General features: G+C 38.2%; 1 long non-coding RNA gene across 11 annotated transcripts in view; it reads right to left on the reverse strand.

Moving 5' to 3' along the window:
• Window positions 1-3,079: 3,079 nt before the first annotated feature.
• The window catches only part of LOC109560576 (uncharacterized), a 29,343-nt gene continuing 8,124 nt past the window's right edge, over window positions 3,080-24,298 (reverse strand). For 3 of the 11 annotated variants that reach the window (XR_011567226.1, XR_011567222.1, XR_011567227.1), the window contains 4 exons: window positions 16,321-24,141; window positions 11,523-13,117; window positions 8,661-8,845; window positions 3,080-5,591 (listed from right to left, as the gene is read on the reverse strand). This is a non-coding gene — a long non-coding RNA (uncharacterized lncRNA). The remainder of the gene's footprint in view (window positions 5,592-8,660; window positions 8,846-11,522; window positions 13,118-16,320; window positions 24,142-24,298) is intronic. The other 8 variants (XR_011567223.1, XR_011567224.1, XR_011567219.1 and 5 more) reach the window with 8 other exon arrangements.

Here is a 24,298-nt window from a genome sequence, read left to right on the forward strand (position 1 = left end):
TCTATAGAAATAAATCTCAGATGCATGGAACAGCTAGAGCCAAGGCAATTTTGAAAAAAAAAAAAGAAGAATATGGTAAACACAGGACATGGGCCCACCAGAGGGATGAGAATAGATATACATTGCTTTCTGGGAAACAGCGATCATTAGAGCCAAGAAAAGGAAAGGGTAAAGTGAAAAAATATTTCTACAGGCCAGATGGCTGACTGGCAGCACCACAGCTGGGGACACCATACTTCATAACCTGCTGCGGCCCCTTCTAGGCACACAATGCACTTTTCTCTATGGAGACATTATAAATAGTGCTTAGTTATCAACTTTGTTTACCAAGGGTGATTAAATCCAAAGAGGAGCTAAACCATAGAGTACTAGAGAACATTAATAATTAACATTTTGGAGGATAATGCAATGTAAAAAGAACTTTTGCTTACCTTGCCTTACTTAAGGCTGACAACTAACCACTCTATGAGGAAGTTTATGATTTCCATTTTCAAAATGAGTAAAATAAAATTAACAGAAATTAAACATATTTCTTAAGGCCACTAATTTACCCCCAAGTGATTACTGGTGGGTGTTATTGTGTTCCATCACTAAAATCTGTGCTATATCATACTGCCTCATATTTGGGATTAGAAAGGTTATGGATTTATGTGTATATGCATGTGCGTGTGTGTTGATGCTGTGTCAGAAAAGGGATTATTCTGTGAAGCAATCCAGCATTCAGCACGTTATTTCTAGACAGAAAACATGTCAAATACTAACAACCCAACTTGGATGCAAAATTTTAGAATATAACCCACTTATAAATTGCAAACTGATGACAGAAAATATAAATATGGGCCTCCAGCCTAGCATTTTACTATCTTATTTTTCTGTCAAGCAAAAAGATGTCGATTTCCTTTTCAGCATAGTTTTCCAAGTACTGATTGATGAGATCCTTGGAGATATACTAATATAGGTCTATTTTTCTCTCTCACTTTAGAATAAATAATTGTGCTAGAAATGAAAGGATCCCCTTTATCAATAATAACAGACTTCTGAGACTTTCCTGAAGGTCTATCGGTTAAGACTCTGCATTTCCACTTCAGGGGGCATGGTTCAAACCCTGGTTGGGGAACTAGGATACCATGTGGGCCATGGCTGCACCATGTGGCCAAAAAACAAAACAAAAAATAATAATAACATGCTTCTCTGCTAAGTTGTATAATGCATTAGTTTCGGAGGAACTTTTTGCTATATACCCATTACAAAATGGGGTTTATATTTTACTTAGACTGTTTGGCTTTAAATGAATATGCATTCCACACTGTATTCCATTTTATTTTCTAGTTTTCCTATCTAAGATCAAGATTTTGGTCAGAGACACTCAAGCCATATTTGCTTCAGTGAATTTGTAAGTCTTCCAAGCTCTTGGCTGTCTATCCCTAGATTATTCCATTACCTCTCTACTATGTTCCCTGACCTCCCATGCCTCAGCCAGGATACTTTTTGTGCTAAGAATTTTCACCAAGAATTACAGATAAATGTCTAAAAGTGTTTTGAAAAAGATTGTCTATTTCCTTTTCTATGGTTCCAAAAATTTGTCAACATCTGTTTAATAAAATGAGTCTGTATTTTCCTTCTTTTGGGAAATGAATAATTGAAGACATGTGAAGCTCAGTTAATACCTTCATGAGGCTTTGATCTCTGTTAACGCCTCCGCCAGTTGGCCAACATTTTAGAATGATTTAAACTGTTAAATACTGGAATGTGGCAACCGTTTCCATTTTTTCATAAAGCTTTGTCAATATTGACATTAAAACATGTACACACATTTAAAAGATGATATGAACTGAAAGCTGAACAGTGACTTCTATTCCTACATCTTCTTCAGATCAAGAATTTTACTTGAAAGGATTGCTTTGTCATTTTTCTTATAGTTAGTACTTGTTATTGTAATTTCTCTCATAGTTAGCACTTGTTATTGAGAAACAAAAGTTAAATAATTTGTTCAAATAAATAAAGTAATAGTCAAGGCTAGGATTAGACCCCAGGTTTTCTAATTCTTATCTCCTAGTCCTGAGCTTGTTTCACAGGATTCTACTCCTTCTGATCTCTATTTCTATAAGGCTGATACCAATATCTAAACAGGAAGCTGTCATGGACAGTACGGTTAGTCTCTAATGATCTTCTGCAAGCTCCCATGGCCATCATCTTTGCAACTTTTTGAGCTTTTCCCGGTCCTTTTATTAAAAGGTTTAGACTTATTTGCCAGTTAACTTGTGTTATTCTATCTTTTGTTGGCAATGTGGATTTAGCACTAAGTGTGCAATTGAAAGGGCTTCCCTGGTGGCTTAGATGGTAAAGAATCTGCCTGCAATTGCGGATTCTTTGTGGAGCTTATCTCTTCATGGTGAATTTGTTAAGTGCTGAATTATGGTATTGAGAATAATAATAGTTCTACTTATCTCCAGGCTTTTGAATTATGCTCTGGTCATGCTTATGAGACATTTTGTGGGTTGGAAGATTTTTCCTTTCCCACCTGCCTAGACATGATATGTTACAGAACAACTCCAAGTAAAAGTCTGACCACACAGCCCAACCCGCAGGGGAAGTCAGAGGACTTGGGAGGACAAGCAGACACCCTCAAATGCAAAGCCTATTTGTCCAGACCTCTGTCCCACTGAAAGCAAGCCTTCAGCCACCAGAAAAGCTAAGAAAGCAGTAGATCTAGCTTGAACCAAGATAGAAGTCACGGTTGAGTAATATTGTGAGACAGTCAGAATGTGAAAGCTTGGAAGAGAGAGACTGGAAAGCCAGACTTACTGGGGTAAGTGGCAGCATAGTCAGCGCTTGATCCAGAAGTACTCAAGAAAACAAAGCCTGCATTTAATGAGTAAAATTACTTGGGAGAAAATACATTTCAAGAATTGCAAACACTAACTTGTTAAATTAATATCAGCTAAACAGTGGCCTTTATTTTGAAATGAACTTGTCTTCTAACTCTAAATGATTAGACATTTGAAATTCTTTGGGAGGTAAAGCCATTGCAAAAGGGCAAATAAGGGGTCAACAAAAAGAACAGACAGAAAGTCTCATGGGAAGTTTTAAATTATTTTTTATTAAAAAAAATCTGGAGCATTAAAACAAAAATCATGTCTTTGGGATAGGAATTAGACTTCCAAAAATACATCCTAAAATTTAATCTTACATAACTGCATTAGAAACTTGAAACACAAAGATATCAATGTAAGATTTTTATGAGAAAAATGAAGGTACCATAAATTCTTAAAAACATGGAAGTTGTAAAATAAATGATTTTCTTCATGGTAAATGAAGAAAAAATCATGTTCAAACAATTTAAAATAGCTTAAATTGTACATTATGATGCATCAAGTGAAAAATGTGAAAACTTTGAATTGGCAAAGTATTCGCTATGTACACAAAAGCTTCAAAATACAGACTGACTGTCTCTTCAATTCAGTTCAGTCACTCAGTCATGTCCGACTGCTTGTGATCACAGCACGCCAGGCCTCCCTGTCCATCACCAACTCCTGGAGTCCACCCAAACCCATGTCCATCAAGTCAGTGATGCCATCCAACCATCTCATCCTCTGTCGTCCCCTTCTCCTGCCCTCAATTTTTCCCACCACCAGGGTCTTTTCAAATGAGTCAGCTCTTCACATCAGGTAGCCAAAGTATTGGAGTTTCAGCTTCAACATCAGTCCTTCCAATGAACACCCAGGACTGATCTCCTTTAGGATGGACTGGTTGGATCTCCTTGCAGTCCAAGGGACTCTCAAGAGTCTTCTCCAACACCATAGTTCAAAAGCATCAATGCTTCGGCGCTCAGCTTTCTTTATAGTTCAACTCTCACATCCATACATGACTACTGGAAAAGCCATAGCCTTGACTAGATGGACCTTTGTTGGCAAAGTAACGTCTCTGCTTTTTAATATGCTGTCTAGGTTGGTCATCGGAGAAGGCGATGGCACCCCATTCCAGTATTCTTGCCTGGAAAATCCCATAGACGGAGGAGCCTGGTAGGCTGCAGTCCACGGGGTCACAAAGAGTCGGACACGACTGAGTGACTTCACTTTCACTTTTCACTTTCATGCATTGGAGAAGGAAATGGCAACCCACTCCAGTGTTCTTGCCTGGAGAATCCCAGGGATGGGGGAGCCTGATGGGCTGCCATCTATGGGATCGCACAGAGTCGGACACGACTGAAGCGACTTAGCAGCAGCAGCAGGTTGGTCATAACTTTCCTTCCAAGGAGTAAGTGTCTTTTAGTTTCATGGCTGCAATCATGACCTGCAGTGATTTTGGAGCCCAGAAAAATAAAGTCAGCCACTATTTCCACTGTTTCCCCATCTATTTGCTATGAAGTGATGGGACCAGATGCCATGATCTTAGTTTTCTGAATGTTGAGTTTTAAGCCAACTTTTTCACTCTCCTCTTTCACTTTCATCAAGAGGCTCTTTAGTTCCTCTTCATTTTCTGCCATAAGGGCGGTGTCTTCTGCATATCTGAGGTTATTGATATTTCTCCCAACAATCTTGATTCCAGCTTGTGCTTCCTCCAACCCAGCGTTTCTCATGATGTACTCTGCATAGAAGTTAAATAAGCAGGGTGACAATATACAGCCTTGATGTACTCCTTTTCCTATTTGGAACCAGTCTGTTGTTCTATGTCCAGTTCTAACTGTTGCTTCCTGACCTGCATACAGGTTTCTCAAGAGGCAGGTCAGGTGGCTGGTATTCCCATCTCTTTCAGAATTTTCCAGTTTATTGTGATCCACACAGTCAAAGGCTTTGGCATATATCTTAGCAATGCAATTATGTGACATTTATTTCTCAATTATTTTTCAAATATTCTGAGGAACACAGCAAGTGGTCTAACATCACACACAAAACCTCCAGGTCTGCATTTGGCTGTCTAGCTTGTAATTTTTACTAGCTTTATGATCTCATATACACTACCAGGCCTTGTTATTTTGGGCCTCAGTTTCCTCATCTGTGAAAATGGAATAATAATACTTAACTAATAGAACTGTTGCAAAGATTAAATGAAATAATGTAAAGCAATAGACAGTCCTGACACACAGTTACCATTTTAATAAATTTTAACCATTTATTACCTTTAAAAAAAGGAAAATGTGCATATGCACACGCACACACATACATATCTAAGTTTTAAAACTTGAAAATAAACACAGCTGCCCATTCTAAAAGACAGCTGAGTATTGTTAAATACCCAGTTTAATCACAGCTTATTTTGCTTACTTAGTTTACTTTGAGAAGGACATAGCACGGAAACAGACAAAGAGTAGGCTGGTCAGATCATCAGTGCAAGTCCTGCCTAAGAAAAGCATGCCTCTTCCCTACGGCTTCATTCAGCTCTATTCCTCATGGATCATGTTTATCCAGTTCTCTCCTGATTGCTCAGTGCTTTGGGATGAACTGAGATTATTAATCCTGTCTTATGAACATGACATGATATACCTAGAAATATAGATTTTCCTACAAACCATTGGATGTGGAAGTGTAATGTTCAAATGCTTTTTTTCCCACTCATGGAGGATTACAGACTCCATCTTCTTTACAGGCCACCTGTAAAAAGAGAGGAAGTGCTAGAAAAATGTACTGAGTTTAGTTTGTATATATTTGCCAGTTCCCTATACGTTATAATAGTTCACTATCTCAAGTGTCTGTCTTTGCTTCAAAAAGGAACAAAGGGTGGATTCAAAGAGATAATCCCAGACTTCCCAGTGGTTCAGTGGTTAAGAATCCATCTACCAGTGCAGTGGACATGGTTTTGATCCCTAGTCCAGGGATATCCCACGTGCTGCAGAGTAACTCAGCCCACAAGCTGCAAGTGCCGAGCCTGCGTGCTGCAGTTACTGAAGCCCGTACACCCGGAGCTTCCCTATGCTCCATAGCGAGAGAAACCACAGCAATGAGAAGCCGGCGCTCCACAACAGAGGGCTGCCCCTGCTCAATGCAACTAGAGAAAGCTGATGTGCAGCAACAAAGACCCAGCATGGCCAAAAACAAATACAGTAAATAAATAACGTTTAAAGAAAGCCAATCCCTCAGAGAACAGAACTGCCAGAGAACTAAGCAGTTTAATCCCAATTCTCCATTAGTGATCTCTATCCACCGGACTGTGTAGTTTAGTAGAAAAGTAGAGGCTGAATTTTCAATCCAGATTTACTGCAGCTAAAATTGGGAAAATTATTTAATTTCAGAATGTTGAATTTTCCATTTAAAAATCAGGATCTATGACAGATACTTCAGAGAGTTATTAAAAGGATTAACAATTATTATTTGGAATAAGATATATGGTATGTAGTAGGCATCCATTGAATGATAGCTGCTACCATACAGGGACTAAACACAAGGAAGTGTGGAATTTCCATAATGATAACAAGTGAAAATAATTGCTAGCATATAACATGTACCAAGAATTATTTTGAACAGTCTTCCTATCAGTCTGCAGTTAGTCCTCATAACAGCCTTTAGAGTTGGATAATATTATCAATTTACCCAATATTAATTTATATAATATTAACTTTTCTCTGTTTTTAGATAGCATGATATGCACTCTGAAGCTCCTTGCAACTCTATTAATATCTATATTATAAAATATCTATCTTGCTCTAGCTTATGAACTCTTCAATGACAAAAAGTAGATCTTTGTATTCCCAGTTTTTTCCTGGTTTATAGTATTCTAAGGTTAAGCTATTTGCCTCTGAGATTGGGAACTAAGCACTAAGTACTGTGTTCAGCACAGAAATTAATTTCATTTAAGATTTTAGGAGCTCCAAAGGAATGAATGGGCTTCCCTGATAGCTCAGTTGGTAAAGAATCCTCCTGCAATGCAGGAGACCCTGGTAGGATTTCTATAAGCCAGGGTCAGGAAGATACGCTGGAGATGGGAAAGGCTACCCACTCCAGTATTCTTGGGCTTCACTCCTGGCTCAGCTAGTAAAGAATCCACCTGCAATGTGGGAGACCTGGGTTCCATCCCTGGGTTGGGAAAAAACCCTGGAGAAAGGAAAGGCTACCCACTCCAGTATTCTGGCTTAGAGAATTCCATGGACTATACAGTTGCAAAGAGTCAGACACAACTGAACAACTTTCACTTTCACAAAAGAATGGACTAATTGCATCTTTGTCATTCACAATACATATTTGCACATTTAAAGATCAGAGTTTTATGGTAATTGTCAAGATCATTCACCAGTTTGTATTGAGTAATAGCTCAACAGAGATGTTATCCAGGGTGGAGTGCTGTATACTGCTGCTTTTGGAGATCTGTTGCCAATTCAGTGTTTTCATCACCTTCTGCTGGGCCCACCAAGTCAACCACCATATAGTCCATTCATTTCATCTGGTAATACTCTTTGCTCAAGGCCTGTGTCCACATAATTAATGGAACCAAGTGTGGTTGGTTGGACCAGTCTTTAGACCATATAAATAACCAGGGACCAGGTTGCAATCTACAGAGTCTGGTTAAGTGGCCACAAACATGGCTGGAGTCAGATACACTGGGATTTGCTCATCAAAGAACTGCAAGCAATCAGTGGAATGCACACTAGCAAAAAGTCCTTATATTGATATATAATTCTTTTCTGCATGAGGACAGCAAAGAAAATGAATCCAAAAGAATGTTTACAGTCATTATAATAAATCTGTTTGAAATCTACAAATCTCCTTCAGAACAGTATTTCATGAAATTGAATTCAATGAATTGCCTGCAGACATTTCAGGGAAGAGTCAGGGATTAAATGACTTTTGCACAATAAATTTATTTTCTTGATGATATGAGTGCTTTTAAAATAGGACATTTACCTAATTTTAACGCAGTCATATGTAAGTGGTTTGTGGTCTAGAGTATTTCACCTCCTGAGTAATCTTTTCATCAGCTTATGGAAATCCTATGGTTGTTCAGGAATATGCTTTTATATTCCAATAGGGACATGGAGAAGTTTGAAAAGCCCATAATTTCCTTTTAAATTTTACTCACCAGTAATACAAGATGATACTTATTTAAAGATGCAACTACCTATACTAATGGTTGCCATCTCCTTGGAAATAAGCATGCAATTTTTTTAAAAGAGCAATATTGATTGCTATTTGCGGGCCCTGTTAATGTTTTTATCTCTTTCTCCCTGCAGAGTTGTTTCAAGAGTCTCACATAACTTTGAAGTAAATGTTAGTCAAATATTGATCCAACACTATAATAGAAATGTTGAGGACACAGTGAGTGAGAGGTTACAAAATATCTATGATATTTATTTATATATCTATTTATATCTATGATATAAAATATCTATGTCATGTTAGAATGCTTCAAAATTAATGCATCACCCTCCTGAAAATTTCAAAAGAAGCTATGTAGGCAGTAGTACTGCAAATTCTAGAGCATCAGTTCCACCTTCTAAAGTGAATTCTCAGAGATTAGTGAATTAGTGAATGCTCAGAAATTAGACAGTGCTGAACATATGAGCAAAAGATTATGATTTATAGGACATAACTGGAGGCAAGTCAAGTTGACTGGTAAGGTTATGAGCATATTAACAAAGACAATATCATATTGAATATAAGCACCCATCTCCTGGCAATCTAAAAATACAAATTCAGAATGCCCTGGTGGTACAGTGGATAAGAACCCACCTGCCAATGGAGGGGACACAGTTTAGATCCCTGGTCTGGGGGGATTCCACATGCTGCAGAGCGATTGGGTCCGTGCGCCACAACTACTGAAGCCCAGGCACTTACAGCCGGTGCTCGGAAACAAGAGAAGCCATCCATTGAAGAGCCAACGCACTGCAACCAAGAGGAACTCCTGCTCACTGCAACTAGAGCAAAGCCCACACAGCACTGAAGACCCAGCATAGCCAAAAATAAAATAAATTTTAACATATGTTAAAAAGAAAAAAAAGCTTTGACTATTAGTAAATAGTGATGGACAGGGAAGCCTGATGTGCTGCAGTCCGTGGGGTCACAAAGTGTCAGACATGACTGAGCAACTGAATTGAACTGATTAGTAAATAAGAAGGAAAAAGGAAAATACCAAGGGAAAGCCAAAGGTAGGTTGATGACCTACCCTGGAAGGAGAGATATGTGCATCTACTTTGTGAAGAAAAGTATGGTGTAGGGTCTCAGCCAGGCAGACGTTTAAAGAGAGGTCATATATTCTGCAAAAACTTCTTTTAGAAGAATATTCATCATTGCCTCTCAATCATGTAATTATTCTTTCCCATTAAGTAAATGAACAAAAGAACTTGCATGAAATCTCTGCATGATCTATTCTATTGTTTTAGTGATTATCATTTATAGGTGCTGCTGCTGCTAAGTCATGTCAGTGGCTGTAGAGCTAATAAAACATTCTCTGTCTTGACAGGTAAATAATCATAAAGAAGTGTACAATCCTTTCTTTCTTTTCAACCCAGTAGCTTAAAATTATTATAAAATATTTTGGAAGTTAAGAATGATGTAAAAATAATCTAGTAAATAGTTGTTCTGCTTTAGGAAATAAAAAATTATACCACAGTTGAAGTCCCTGTAGATGCTCCTCGAATGCATCTCTAGGAGTTGCCCCTATTTTGAATTTGATGATGAAATGTGCAGAATCACCTGGAAGTTCTTTCTATTGGGCAACCATGATGACCTATAAAGTCAGTAAGTAAGTGAAAGTCTTTCAGTCGTGTCCAGTGCTTTGTAACCCCATGGACTACAGAGTCCATGGAATTCTCCAGGCAGAATACTGGAGTAGGTAGCCTTTCCCTTCTCCAGGGGATCTTCCCAACCCAGGGATGGAACCTAGGTCTCCCACATTGCAGGTGAATTCTTTACCAGCTGAGCCATAAGGGAAACCCAAGAATACTGTCCCTTATCCAGCATATCTTCCTGACCCAGGAATCGAACTGAGGTTTCCTGCATTGTAAGTGGATTCTTTACCAACTGAGCTATCAGGGAAGCCCTGATGACCTATAGAACTATTTTAATAGTCAATGCTTTGGATCTGGCTATTGGCAGTAGAAAGTTTCAAAGTAAAAAATGTTCAGAGAGAATTAGGATAATGAGCTTTGACTTATTCATAGTGAAAATTTGCTAATGTTCTGATAAAACAGAGAATAGCAACTCAAAATAATAGAGAATAGCCAATCAAAAATAATTTAGTTCAAATTCCTAGATGCTTCTTTGAGATCAAGTCAGTCTCTGTCCCATTCTCCTGATCTTGTTTACAACCCTATTATTCCAACTACCCTCCGAAGGAAGAAAACATCTTAGGTTGAGAGCTGGGAGGCGTATACCTCTATTGTTTTCTAGGTCACATACGCCTCGGTGTTCCTCTGATTTTGGTCACTGCAGTGGGGAAGAGCGCCGGACAATAATCTCAGCAGTCTTGCACTGGGAACTTCCACATCAAGAGCTGGCATCTTTCTGCATTCCACTTTCACAGCTTTCACTAAGGTAGTGGGAGTGTGCCTGACTAGTGTGCAAGAACAGCTGGCCCGGAACTGGGGGCTGAGGAGTTGGGGGAGGAAGGCAGGATAATGCCCCTGTGCCCCTGGGAGCCATCCTCAACCACTGGCTGGATGAGGAGAACTGACGGTTATCTACTCCAGACTCCAGACCTCTAAAGGAGAATATTAATCCCCCAACATTGTCTGCTTCCTGGAAACTCCAGGGAAATAGAGATCCTGTTGTCCACAGCAGCAACTCAATGAGGAATGCTTGCTTACACTGACTTTACACACTTCCCTGTTCCATTTCTCTGTTTCTTTTCTCTGGTGTCCTGAATCTCTCCACAGATGAACTACCAGGACCCAAAGCCTTGTTTAGTTTCTGATCTTAGGAAAGTAAAAACTAAGGCAGTTCTTTTAAAAAGAGAGAGAGAAAAAAAATTTTTAATTATTTTGTCTACAAAAATACATCTCTTTCATCCACATGTATACACTGTTATACTTACAATGGATAACCAACAAGGACCTACTGTATAGCACATGGAACTCTGCCCAGTGTTATGTGGCAGGCTGGATGGGAAGAGAGTTTGGGGCAGAATGAATACGTATACAGTTCAGCTGCTCTTCTCTGCACTTGAAACTATCACAACTTTGCAAATTGACTATATTCCAATATTAAATAAAAAGTTAAAAAAAACACATAAAGAAAAGAAACACTCTGGGAGTTCAATAGATTGTAAAATTATTTATCTTTCCATAGCCCAGTTGTCCACATTAAAGTTCCTTGGTTTGCATTCCTTTCATCTTATGTTGTTTTCTCTTTTTGGACACAACCATCAACACCCTGCATCCTAGTTTGGTTGCAGGATGGTGATAATGCAACCCCTGATGCTCTGCCCCTCACCTCCCCTTAGTGTTATGTTGCAATGAACAGATTTGTGCCTGTGCGTGCTCAGTCACTCAATAGTGTCTGACTCTTTTGTGACCCATGGACTATAGCCCACCAGTCCCCCCTGTCCATGGGATTTCCCAGGCAAAAATACAGGAGTGGGTTGCCATTTCTTACTCCAGGGGATCTTCTTGATCCAGGGATCAAACCCACGTCTCCTGTATCTCCTGCATTGGCAGGCGGATTCTCCTGCATCTTCTGCATTGGTAGGCAGATTGTTTACCACTGAGCCACCTGGGAAGCCAAACAAAGTGAGTCACCATATTTCTGGGATACGCTTTATGCTTGCTCAAGAGGTTACAACTCTTGTACACTTTTCCCAAGTGGCCTGATCTCAGTCCCTATGGTTAGTTGTGTTTGTTGGCAATGAATCTAAAGATCTAAGTATGGTCTGCCTTTAGAAAACACTGGACTGTGAGTCAGAGACCCTTAGTTCTTTTTTATGATTCTACTTAATATGTTGAGTAACCTCCTACCCTTTCTGGGCAGTTTTTCCGTCTGTAATGGAGCCACCCAACTGTATGCCAGACTAAGAGTGACAGAGTTAGTTCTAGGAGCCTTTCAGAAGCTTAAATTAGAATTAAGCTAATTCTACTGCACCATCCTGTGTTTAAAATCAAAAGTATTTCTGTAAGTTGTTTTATTTTGATGTGGTTGGAAATATGCTCTGACTACAAAAGAAGTAAGAGTGATGTTTCATCCTTCTGTTTAGTAGTTGAATTCTGATGCAGGGTGATTATTTATAACTGAGAGAAACAAAAACATTTAAAATACTGAATAACATATTAGTTCTTTACATTATTTTCTAAACCTCATCCTGGTCAAATCAATATCATATTCCCTTCTAATAGCAAGGTTTCATTCCTTTGCATAAAACAATGCATCAATCTACAGGACACTTCTGGGAAGTGGAGCTTGGCATTTAAGAGTACTCTGTTAGAACATACGCACAAACCTCTCCCACACTAAAACTCTGTGCATGAAAATATAGGTTGCAGAAGGGAGAGGAGTGGAAGCAAGGAATTGCATGTGATGGAAAAGCTCCTTTCTTTCATTTTACTTTCAGCATGGGAGTGTATGTGTGGAGTGGGGGGGAGACATGGGTTCCATCCCTGGTGGCTGGGGGAGGAGCGGGTGGGAAGATCCGCTGGAGGAGGAAATGGCAACCCACTCCAGTATTTTTGCCTGGAGAATCCCATGGACAGAGGAGCCTAGTGGGTACAGTCCATGGGGTCACAAAAGTCAGACATGACTTAATGATTGAGCACATTTTTGTAATAGAGATGGCTTATAGTTCTGCAAATTCTCTTTAATGTTCATTGATAAAAGCTACAGCCCGTTCATTTATCTTATCATCAAGCACCATAATCAGATTAATAACTATTTTATCTGCAACACTGAAGAAGGGGTGGATATGGGGGAGGAGTGGAGGTAATTTTCATTTGGAAGGAGAGACAGGAGGCTCTGGAGAGCAGGCTCTGGTTTGCCAGAGAGCATTGATAAAGCTGTAGGTGCCAAGATGCAAGAACAAGGGAGAAGCAAAGAAGCTTGGGAATGAAGGTGGGATGGTACCAAAAAGAAAAACTGCTTAACAATCATGACTTTGCAATTTTCCTTGATGAACTCACAATGATGTGTCTAGGTTAGCACAAAGATGACAAAATTCCTCCCATCAGCTCATCCCAGTTTTCCCAGTAGAGTCTGGTCCCCGCCTAGAAAAAGACAGAAAAAGGTTAATTTAAAAAGCTGTAAAAAAGAAAAACTCTCTATATTACTATGTACTCAAACACACACATGAATGTTTGAACACATCCCCCTCTCCATATTTAATTACCAGTATATTAAAAATATTAGGATTCAAATCCTAAAATATTGATCCTTTATAATTATCATACAGTACATGAAGAAATGATTCCTGTAACATATGCCTCTCAGCTTCTGAACATCTCCTTACTATCTAGTTTGAGAGGCTATTTCAGGCTTACCTCATACTTTCCCTTTGGTTGCTGTCAAGCCTTCGTTAAAGTGCTCTGCAACTACCCCCTTATAATTCAGTGTGTGAGTATTGCTGGTGATGACATGGGACAGAGGAGGTGTCCACCATCCTCCCTTCCGCTGACACTTGCTCAAAGCAGCAGCTGCCTATCACCAAAGGTCACAATCCAGAATTCCAGACACCCATAGTGCCTGCATACATTTCTTTAGGACTCCATTATATTCCAGATTCCATTGGTTTTTGTAAATGATTTATTAAATGAATTTAAAAATAAACATATTCATATCCTCTTAGTATTGTGTCGTCTCTTCCATCCTGGATCATATCCTTTCATATTTGAATCTCCAGATTTCAGTATAGCTTTCACCACTTGGTAGATTCTTAATAAATATGTGATCAGAGGAAGGAAGAAAGGTCCATCTTATCAACATTATTAGCAATTCAGACAGAAATATTAAATGCCATAATATGCCTAAGGCCTGTAGCCAATGCCTGGCAAATAGAAGGTACACTATGAGAGCAACCAAAGGAAAAGCTGAGCTATTTCTGTAATCTGATGGTTCTGGCACATAACAGAAAATAATTATTTTGGTTTACCTCATTCTCAACATTCCCTTTGACAACATAATAAACAAGTCAAAGAAATCATGAAAAGGTGCATTTGATGCTACTCTTGTTCAGCCTCAAATCTGAACAATTTTAAAAAAGCTGTTTTAAAGGACAATGGTAAATTGAGTTTTCTGATCAAATCATTGTAAAGTAAGTGATTGTCCAGAAAGCGTGTGTAAGTACTAAATTGAAACCACAAAACCAACAGATGAATCCTAAGTAGAAAGGACAAAATCTGAAAATTATGGTTACCATGTTTACAATAAATTTATTACTGCCTGAACATTGCTGCAGTTTTACACAAACCAAAAGAATCTATAAATGAATTAATGCCTAGACTAGTTTCAGAAAATAGTTACACTTCTAGCTGTAAGAATGAATCAAAGTTTAGGATTATAACTGACTTTGATGGGAAACAGAGGGACAGATCAGTGAAGAAGCACAAAGATTTAGTATTAGTGACAAGGTTCTGGCTTTGCTGCTCACAGTGTGCATTCATGAGTGTTTTTGTTATGCTTTTCCTAATGCTTTATATTTTTCATCTTTTGTAAATATTTCTTTTTATTTATTAATTGTTGCATAATAAAATAGCATATAGTCAACATTTTGGAAACTACTAATCTAGTATATCAAGCCCTTGGTTACCTTACATGTTAAATCAAAATAATACTTATAAAATTATCATTTCAATTAGATGAAATATGCAACAGAATGCTTGGTATATGTGTGCAACATATATAACCATTTATGCTAATCTTTGTTCCAATTTTAAAATCGGTCTTTGAAGGTACACTTTAGTTTTGGTAAGTTTCAAAAGATTATGTATGAATATTGCATTTGAGTTCATCTTGAAATGCTTTAGGTGTACAAGTACATTTTTGATGAAAGTGACCATGTCTTAACTGAACAGCTTTCTCCAAAGTATAAAGAGAATATGAAACATGTGTCCTCCATATAGTATTGCAAATGCTGTTTAATGTCTTTGTCTTGATGACTGCCTGCAAGCACTAGCCATAAAGCAATTAAGAATATAATTTTAACAACTCACATAAAACATTTAGTTGGAAATCCTGGGCATATGGTGAGTCACATTTAATTATTAATTGTTATTTATCTACACTACAACTAGACTGTCTAAATTACTTTCTTACAGGATAAAGGAAAAAACTTCTGTAGATTAGTAAGTTCAACAGTTTAATCTTATTTCTGCTTATTTTCCTGAGACAAAAATCAAATACGTAGTAGAGCATGCACATCAAGTCTTTCTCGATTATTCTGAAAAGTCTATAAGCTCACTCAAGAAAATATAGTTTTCTATATTTTTATCTAAAGTGTATACTCAGACCACCTTGCTAAATTCTGGGCTGCACAATCCCTAGCAATGCTGGGCTATCTACCCTGCTGGCCCCTTGCTCTGCAAAACCAAACCAACAAACATGGAAGATGGTGCACCATTTAGAGCTGGATTTTGAAGCTGAATTCAGAATCAGTTGAGAAATACCATCGGAGATGTGTTTGGATCTTTCCATTGAAGATTAAGTTAATTCTTTCCATTATCCCATGGTATCAAGAGTGAAAGCAGCGATGGTAACCAGAAGTACTATTATGTCCTAACCATGTTCCAGGCAGGGCTTCCCTGGTGGCTCAGACAGTAGAGAATCTGCCTGCAGTGCAGGAGACCCGGTTTCAATCCCTGGGTCAGGAAGATCTCCTGAAGAAGGAAATGGCAACCGATTCCAGTATTCTTGCCTGGAGAATTCCATGGACAGAGGAGCCAGGTGGGCCACAGTTCATGGGATCACAAAGAGTTGGACATGATTGACTGACTAAACATTTTCACTTTTTCTTTCATATTCTAGGCAAAATGTTCAGCACTTTACAAGCACATGTGACCTACTTCAAATCTCATAAAAACCTCTATGAAGAAGGTTTGATTATCTTGAAGTGACTTATTCAAGCTATGCCACTACTGAATTAAACTAGAATACCAAACTTCTGACTCTTATCTATAACTTTTGAGGGTGATGGATATTTTTAACCTCTATACCACAGTAACCAGTGAATCAGTGAAGTTGCTTAGTCATGTCTGACTCTTTGTGATCCCATGGACTGTAACCTACCAGGCTCCTCCATCCATGGAATTTTCCAGGCAAGAGTACTGGAGTGGGTTGCCATTTCCTTCTCCAGGGATCAAGCCTAGGTCTCCCTCATTGCAGGCAGACGTTTTACTGTCTGAGCCACCATGGAAGCCCAAAGTAGTTCTTAAATGGTCACTGTATTAATTATTTTACAATTTATTCAAATATCTACCAGTTGCAATCAATTGCCAAGCATTTCTCCTAGAATTACATTATCTAGCCTGGAAAGCGTCTTTGAGGGTCCGTCTTAAGATCTTAAGGAAATAAGAGAAAGAAATAATGAATTAGTCATGATCTTATAAAACCTTTAATCTGTGGTTTTCCTGACAGGATCTTACATGATTTATAATTTATAGCTTTTCTCTGTGTTTCAGGTAGAAGAAAATAAAGAGGAAAGGGTTCTGAAATGGCTTTGCAAGTATTTTTGGTAAAAACCAAAAAATAAATAATTGCTAACTAACCAACTTATAAAAGAGGAAAAAAGTAAAGATTAGAGATTTTCTCATCCAAGCAGGCTAGGCCATGCACTATTTGAAGTGTTCAATGTCAAGTATAATTTATTAACCACTTTTATTGAGACTAGCCTTGAAGAAAAATATATAGACACATTTAACAGCCTTCTTGACCATTTCAAACATATGAGGCTTGCTTTTCTATCTTCTTCCAACCAGTGGGCAATTGATTATTAAGGAGACCACCTACACTTTCAATTATTATTATTACCATAAATTTTGCTGTAGTAAATTCTTACTGTTTGATTCATTTTCTATGACTACAGAGCCCTGAAGGGATATGGATTTGGGGCCACCTTGTGACGGATTTAGAAAAGTCCTGGAGGCTGGCGCCTAGGGTCAGAAATTTTATTTCAGTTACTAAATTGCTACCTTTCAACAAATATATTTTGCAAAGGGGTTGCATGTGGTAATGGGTGATTTTTACTAATGAAAGAATGATTACCAGTGTTAGACTAAGTTGACTTGTTTTTATGTCCCAGCCACTGCCATAAACATATATATATTAACATAGTAAATCATTTTATGCTCACAAGAATCCTATGAAGTAAATGCCATCATATCACCACTTTACAGATGAGGCAGCCAAGGTTTAGAAGGAATAAATAATTTATCTAAGTTCCTGCAGAGAGCAAGTGAGGTCTTAAGAAGCCTCAAAATATTCTGGCTGAAGATATGAAAAAAAAGCTGTTCTATGTGAAAGTGAAAAATGACATGAAGTAAATCACCGTTTAGGAACATTTTAAAGCTTCGAATTGTATGTTATTAGGATATTTTGGATTAGAGACTCTGTATTTATAAATGCACAAAATAACATAAAAAGGCAATAATCCTGGAAGAAAACCAAAAAACTGATAATATTATGAACAAACTCAACAGTATAGAAATTACAAAGCATAAATAATGACATGCCTGGTACTTATTCCCCTATGATCTATTTTTGATCTTTCAGTCATGTTAAAAGATAATTTGTGTGTGTGTATGTGTGTGTGAAACTAAGGAGCACATATTTTTCAAGCTAAAATTAGTGCTAAATACTCTTGAATTCTATTTACAGTGTGCTGGAATTTTCACTGTATTATGCATCCTATATTTTTCCTTCAGGGATCACAGACAACATCCTCAAAAGTAGAAACACTACTTTCTCCCATGTTGTTTGAATTTCCTATCTCCATTGTTGACGTAGACATGGGATTCCATAACCCGATCCCCACTTCATGGAAGAACTTTGCAGTCTGGGGGCAGGGAGCTGCTTTGACCAAGATCATGGCCTTCCTGGGTCAGCCTGCATTCAGTGGCTCAATGAGAGTACAAAGGTGGGTCATCTCATCTCCAGGTGGGGTGACATTACTTGCTCTGGGGTGGGATGACATTATTTTGCTCCAGGTGGGGTGACATTATTTGCTCTGGGCTAAGTCTGTGTCGGAGAAGGCGATGGCACCCCACTCCAGTACTCTTGTTTGGAAAATCCCATTGACGGAGGAGCCTGGTAGGCTGCAGTCCGTGGGATCGCTGAGTCGGACATGATTGAGCGACTTCACTTTCACTTTTCACTTTCCTGCATTGGAGAAGAAAATGGCAACCCACTCCAGTGTTCTTGCCTGGAGAATCCCAGGAACGGGGGAGCCCAGTGGGCTGCCGTCTATGGGGTCGCACAGAGTAGGACACGACTGAAGCAACTTAGCAGCAGCAGCAGCAAGTCTATGTAGGGCTTTCAGAACAATTCAACTGTTTTCTTCTGTCCAGTTCTGCTCCTTCCCCCTTTTTTCTTAGGTTTTGATCCTTAATGTATGTCTTAGACTCCAAAATCATCTTGGAATTTGTCTCCTGTTTTTTTTAATTGTGATAAAAAGCACATGACATCAGTTTTACTCCCTTAACACGCTTGAGTGTACAGTACAGTAGTGTTAACTACATGCACTTTGTTGTTAATAGACATCGAGACTTTTTCATAAATATCTGCTTCCTGAGAAGTTAATCCGTGACCACACTTTCTCTAATGATCTAAATCTTTTCAGGATGTTTTGAAGTGTAGTTCTTCTTTCTTGGTAATATCCTAAACAGGTTTGCAATATGAAATTGTGAGACTGAAAGATGGCGGAAACCACATAATGTAGAGTATCTGTAATGATCACATCTCTTTAAAATGGGGTCTGTGAATGTTTGCCATGCACCTTGAAGATTGTGTTTTTCCTTTCTCTAGCCTGCATAAGAAGTGGATAAAAATTGGAAGACTTTCTCCTGGGAAGTTTTAAGAAGACAGTGAAAGGTAATTATTTTTATTGAGAGGCCAAAACAATGGTGCAGGTATCTAACAAAGTTTTTGACTCAAAGTTTTCAGTCCTGAGCATCCTATTTGGGATTTTAGAGTTTACTCAAAGTTGATGTCACATCGAAATTATTTTTATTGAGAGGCCAAAACAATGGTGCAGGTATCTAACAAAGTTTTTGACTCAAAGTTTTCAGTCCTGAGCATCCTATTTGGGATTTTAGAGTTTACTCAAAGTTGATGTCACATTGAAACTTTGTACTTTGGTGACTCTACCGAAGTACCAATGTGCTTTGGTAACACTACAATAGGTTAGCCTCTTGTAGTGGTTTTCAGTCCTGTTGCAGTAATTTAAAGGTGGCTAAGAATTTTTTTGCTACTTCTTCCATTGAGAGGCAGAATGTAATTACCCTCCTCTGAATCTGAGTTGACATCGGTGACTTCCTTGACAAATAGGATGTGACACAAGTGATACGGCATGACTTATGAGCTAGATCTTGCAGCTTCCCCTTAATCCATAGGACCACTCTTCTTAGGAGTCTCTGAGCAGACTAGTGTTTTCCTCAGGACTTGAGAGGTAGGGTTAGGGGGACAGATGAGGAATGAGGAAACTTTTGAGGGCTTAATTACTAAGATGAATGTTTTTGATGATGAAACAATCTGGTGAGGATTTTGTAAACATATATGTATACCAAAGACCATAAAGTTGTTCATTTCAAATATGTAGTTTTTGTAGGAAAAGTATGCTTCATTAAAGTTGCAAAGAGAGATGGAAATTGGTTATCTCAAAGAATTTCCTCAGGTGCCAGAAAGTCTGGCCCAGAGGACTCATAGCTGGGAAAAAATGTCAACTGAATTTCACAATAGAATGAAGCTGGCAAAGGCAACATAACTATTCCTCACTGGATAGGAACACCACAGATTGCATCACTGATCCCCTGAACTCCTAAAACAATGATTGCTCTAATGAAAGTGTTTCTGGTGCTGCATCTGAAAAGAGAGGCACCTGCTTCTTCTGCTACCACCCATAGCCAGAGTTACATTAGCTCTTCCGGGTGAGTTTCAACACAGATCATCTTCTTAGGTACTAAACCCTATTGGGAGTCCTCAGATCAGCCCAGAAGCATCTATTAAAGTTCATTAAAAATACATTTGAATCGGTTCTAATGAGGTAGATGAAACTGGAGCCTATTATACAGAGTGAAATAAGCCTGAAATACCAATACAGTATACTAACGCATATATATGGAATTTAGAAACATGGTAATGATAACCCTGTATGCGAGACAGCAAAGGAGACACAGATGTATAGAACAGTCTTTTGGACTCCGTGGGAGAGGGAGAGGGTGGGATGATTTGGGAGAATGGCATTGAAACATGTATAATATCATATATGAAATGAATTGCCAGTCCAGGTTCGATGCAGGATACTGGATTCTTGGGGCTGGTGCACTGGGATGACCCAGAGGGATGGTACGGGGAGGGAGGTGGGAGTGGGGTTCAGGATGGGGAGCACATGTACACCCATGGTGGATTCATGTTGATGTATGGCAAAACCAATACAATATTGTAAAGTAATTAGCCTCCAATTAAAATGAATAAATTTATATTTTAAAAAAAGAAAAAAAATCTTTTTGAGGAGGAAAATGTGGTTTTTTTCTTCCTTTCAACAGGTTTTGGTACCTAGTCTTACCATCTCACAATCTCACTATGAAACCAGGGCTTCACAACAAGCTAAACAGTTCATAACAGGGTTTGGCAAACAAATACTTAACAACCAACCTTTGTTGACCAATAAAAGTATAGAAATCCACTGTCAGTCAAGTTTTTCCTGGGACTCTTTTTTACTATGACAACTCGAAATGTATATATGATGAGATTTCAAAGTAATTGTGTTGGTCAACTTTTCTTTAATAGAGGTTCTTAGACCATTGGTCTCTACCAAAAATAATTATCCAAAATTGTTTAATAGACTTCAGTTACTCAACATTACCATTACTTGCTTCCCTTTCATATATCCATTATACTTTTCATCTACAGAGTATACCTAAACCCTAGCACAAATCTTCCCCTCTAGTATATCCTTCTATTTGCTGATTACTTGAGCTTCTCCTAAATAAAAGCTTTTTAGATCCAAATCATGGGGTTTTCTATGACACCCAGGAGAGAAAAGGAGTATGCTTTATTTTTCCCCCATCTCTCCCTTCTATTGAGATAGTTTGCATTAGCATGCTATGGCACTAATATACCTGTACTTTAAAGAGAGTAAAAATAGTCTTGTCAATGTACCTTCTTCTACTGTAAATTTTAGATCTGTATGACCAGAGTCACCAGATCTCTTTCTTTAATTCTATAGACTATTCAAGGAATTTTATCTTGTCAATAATACACCTTGTTTTGGGGACCTCAGAAGTTATAACATGTACATTATCACACAGTTGCAAATTCTAGCTTCTAGATTCAGGATAATACAATCTTTTTAAAAGTACTTTGAAAGTAAGCATTCATAGATGTCAACTTCTTACCACCTTAGACAGTTCCCATGAAGCCCAGGACCCCTCATTCTCTGTCAAATATATCTTGTCTATGTATCCAGATGATCTGTTGCTGGTAGAAAGTAATTTAGAAAGCTACTTAATCATCTGCAAAGTGGTTATATGAATTTAAATTTCTCTTTGGGCAATGTATGTGTTCACCTTTTTCCAGATACTAATGCTCAGAGTTGTTTGATATATTGTTTCTTAGTACCACATTGTGGTCTAATTTGCATTTCTGTTAGGCAGAAAGCATTAGCATCTCCTCACTTAAATTTATTCTCCCACATTTTGTAATAGATGGTCTTTTTCTTCTTGCTTTAATTAATTGAATAAGCTGAAAACTCATTGTGGAAAAACAAAATTTTTATCATGTTTTAAATTGATGTTCCACATTTCAGATGCACCTAAATTATCTCTGACTTTACTAGGTCTTAATAGGAATAATTTTCAATCTGCTCCACCTTTTTTCAGAGTTTTCAATCTTTCTCCTAACTATTGCACCAGACTACTCTCATCAACTCTTATGTGCCTGTAAGTCTGTAGACATATAAGAATACCTAAATTTTTATCCAGCCTTGAGCCTCCTAGCTATGTAACCACAAGCATATCACTTAACTTCTCTGTGCCTTGGTTTCCTCATCTGTGAAATTTTAAAATGACACTACCTATTTTGAGTTATTATGAGGATTGCACATATGCAGACAAGATATAGAACAATGATAATTAGACAAAAGTACATAATACACAAAGAGCATTCCAACTTCTTCTACTCATTCTCTTGCTTGTTTGCCTTATGTTTTTAGCAGTTTATTGACAGATTCAAAGGTCGTTTAAAATAATATTTAATACAGCTTTGAAAATTATCTTTAGGAGTCAATCTAGCTACCTATTCCGTTTGATGGAAACAGAAGTCTATAGATTTATGTTTCAAGACCATGGTTGTGTGCCTTATTTCCTCACAGTACGGCTTTATTCACTCTTATAACCCTGGAAAAAAGTTCATTTCTCATCAGGATATGGAAAGCGTTTATGAAGAAAAGCATTTTGGCTTCTGAAAGCAATTATTAAAATAGATATTCCTCTTATTGTCTACTGCCAACTCACTTGTCAAGACAGTCTTTTACCTGGGAGAAAATGGATAATAATCAGACCCTCTCTTAATGCTAATAATCACTGCAATCGGACAGTATGGCTAGCTTTGGATGCACTGTAGATTCAAAATTAAGAGAAACTGGACCTAAGGAAGAAGAAGCCATTTGTTTGAAGCCCAGTTGTTAGCAGAAGTCACATGTTTAACTTTCATCAGGAGGCTCTTTAGTCGTTCTTCACTTTCTGCCATAAGGGTGGTGTCATCCGCATATCTGAAGTCATAAATATTTCTCCAGGCAATCTTGATTCTAATTTGTGCTTCCTCCAGTCCAGCATTTCTCATGATGCACTCTACATATAAGTTAAATAATCAGGGTGACAATATACAGCCTTGAAGTACTCCTTTCCCGATTTGGAACCAGTCTGTCATTCCATATCCAGTTCTAACTGTTGCTTCCTGACCTGCATACAAGTTTCTCAAGAGGCAGGTCAGGTGGTCTAGTATTCCCAACTCTTTCAGAATTTTCCACAGTTTATTGTGATCCACTCAGTCAAAGGCTTTGGCATAGTCAATAAAGCAGAAATAGATGTTTTTCTGGAACTCTCTTGCTTTTTCACTGATCCAACGGATGTTGGCAATTTGATCTCTGGTTCCTCTGCCTTCTCTAAATCCAGCTTGAGCATCTGGAAGTTCACGGTTAATGGTTCGTGGTATTGCTGAAGCCTGGCTTGGAGAATTCTGAGCATTACTTTACCAGAGTAAGAGATGAGTGCAATTGTGCGGTAGTTTAAGCATTCTTTGGCATTGCTTTGGGATTGGAATGAAAACTGACCTTTTCCAGTCCTGTGGCCACTGCTTAATTTTTCAAATTTGCTGGCGTATTGAGTCCAGCACTTTCACAGCATCATCTTTTAGGATTTGAAATAGCTCCACTGGAATTCCATCACCTCCACTAGCTTTGTTCGTAGTGATGCTTCCTAAGGCCCACTTGACTTCACACTCCAGGATGTCTGGCTCTAGATGAGTGATCACACCATCGTGCTTATCTGGGTCATGAAGATCTTTTTTATACAGTTTGTCTGGGTCATGAAGACCTTTTTTATATAGTTTGTCTATTTTCCAGGCAAGAAGTGGGTTGCCATGCCCTCCTCAGGGGGATCTTCTCAACCAAGGAATTGAATCTGAGTCTCCTGCACTGACAGCCAGATTCTTTACCACTGAGCCACCTCTTCTTAATATCTTCTGCTTCTGTTAGGTCCATACCATTTCTGTCCTTTATCGAGCCCATCTTTGCATGAAATGTTCCCTTGGTAGCTCTAATTTTCTTAAAGAGATCTCTAGTCTTTCCCATTCTGTTGTTTTCCTCTATTTCTTTGCATTGATTGCTGAGGAAGGCTTTCTTATCTCTTCTTGCTATTCTTTGGAACTCTGCCTTCAAATGGGTATATCTTTCCTTTTCTCCTTTGCTTTTCACTTCTCTTCTTCTCACAGCTATTTGTAAGGCCTCCTCAGGCACCTATTTTGCTTTTTTGCATTTCTTTTTCTTGGGGAAGGTCTTGATCCCAGTCTCCTGTACAATGACAACCTATGGTACAAAGTAAATCATTCTGACTAATAAACAATGACACTGAATATAATGTCAGGTAAATCCTTGCTATTTTGTTGTTCAATATAATGAAATTATAGCAATTTTGCTCTAACACTAGTCTCATGGTTCAAGAATAATGAGTAAACATGAAAGC

Source organism: Bos indicus, chromosome 6 (assembly GCF_029378745.1).
Source record: "Bos indicus isolate NIAB-ARS_2022 breed Sahiwal x Tharparkar chromosome 6, NIAB-ARS_B.indTharparkar_mat_pri_1.0, whole genome shotgun sequence".
In the NCBI taxonomy this organism is placed as follows: domain Eukaryota; kingdom Metazoa; phylum Chordata; class Mammalia; order Artiodactyla; family Bovidae; genus Bos; species Bos indicus.